Source organism: Canis lupus, chromosome 6 (genome assembly GCF_048164855.1).
Source record: "Canis lupus baileyi chromosome 6, mCanLup2.hap1, whole genome shotgun sequence".
NCBI lineage: Eukaryota > Metazoa > Chordata > Mammalia > Carnivora > Canidae > Canis > Canis lupus.
Genome location: NC_132843.1, coordinates 24630418 through 24631895, shown reverse-complemented (window position 1 = coordinate 24631895; position 1478 = coordinate 24630418).

The following is a 1478-nucleotide window of genomic DNA, read 5'->3' as shown; positions in this document are numbered from 1 at the left end:
AAACTTGCTCTTTAATATGCATAAAGATATTAAAACTTAAAGCAATTTTGTCCTGTACCCAGCTTCTTGTTCCCTATAAGAATGTGATCTTAGTAGTAGTCTTTCTAGTTCTGCTGCTGCTCCGATGGAAGCATGTGGGAAGATTCCTATACTATCATGAAGTTATTTATATAATAGATTGCTCTGTGCAACTCATGACACATCACAAAACATAAACCTCAACCACAGACGCCAGCTTTCTGATAATGCAAGTACCTGACCTAAAGGATCGGTCACATCACAAACTTCTGATTACAAGGATGAAAACTGTGAGGTATAAATCAAGATCACCCCAAAAGAATAGTCAAGGATAAGAAAAAGGGAAAAAGAAAGAAAAGAGGAAGAAAGCTGGCCCATGCTACATCAGAGCAGGATTATTTTTCATTCTCAGGGCTATCCAAATACAATTATGGAGGAAACTGAAAAAACAAACTTTAAACGTAGCCAGTAGGAAAACCGTTTGTGATGGAGGTTGCCTCCCTGCTCTGAACTGGAGAGTCTTGACAGCAAATGCTTGCTGGGGATCATGACTTAATAATTACAATTGAAAGGGTTAGTTAAGAATGACAGACTGACATCATGAAACAAATGAAAGATGACGAGGGTGAATTTTGAGCTCCAATTCTCTCCCATGCCAGGGAAGCGTTCGACACCCTCTCTGCCTCGGTGTGTCTGGGGCCTCCTCTTCTTGACCTGTCACATTCGTGGCCATTCACTTGTCATCTTCTGCGTCTCATTGTTATCCTGTACTGATCCACGACAGAGCCAGAATAGGTTCTTTCTTAAATGTGTTGCTTTTAGCTGTTGCCGAGAACCCCGCCCCTCCATGACTGCCTGCCACAGACAGGCTCACCCTTAACTATACTTCCCCAGCTGAAATGATCTCTGTTACTAATTTCTGCACAAATCTGTGTCAGACAAAACCTTGGAGAAGGGTCTGTCTTCTTGCTCCACTTTACACTACTGTGAGTGTAAAACATTCTGACATTTTGGCAGAAAGACAACAACCTGTTAAAAGGGGAGGGGGGTGAACTACTCTGTATAAATCATTGACTCTGTTATACTGTTAGATAATCCTTAGTGTTTCATATCTGCTCTAAGGGAATTAAACTTGAGATAACTAGGAGAAGTGTTATGAGGCAGCATTTATAGAATATAAACACTTTTAGGGGAATCCTTAGATATGAGTTTTTCTATACTCATGACTTAAAAAATTAATACATACAGTAAGAAAATGTAAGAAAATATAAATTAAAATTGGTGAAACATTAGACAGAAGGAAAATAGAGTAAATTATGAAATGGGCCAAAGAGTCAGTACAAAATACATTAATGAAGTCTTAAATATTTGCAAGTAATGACTATAAATTAGGCTCTGAGCTTTCTAGTGGCCCACACAAAGAAGCAACCATTGCAATAGTGCAGTCATTCTAAGTTCAT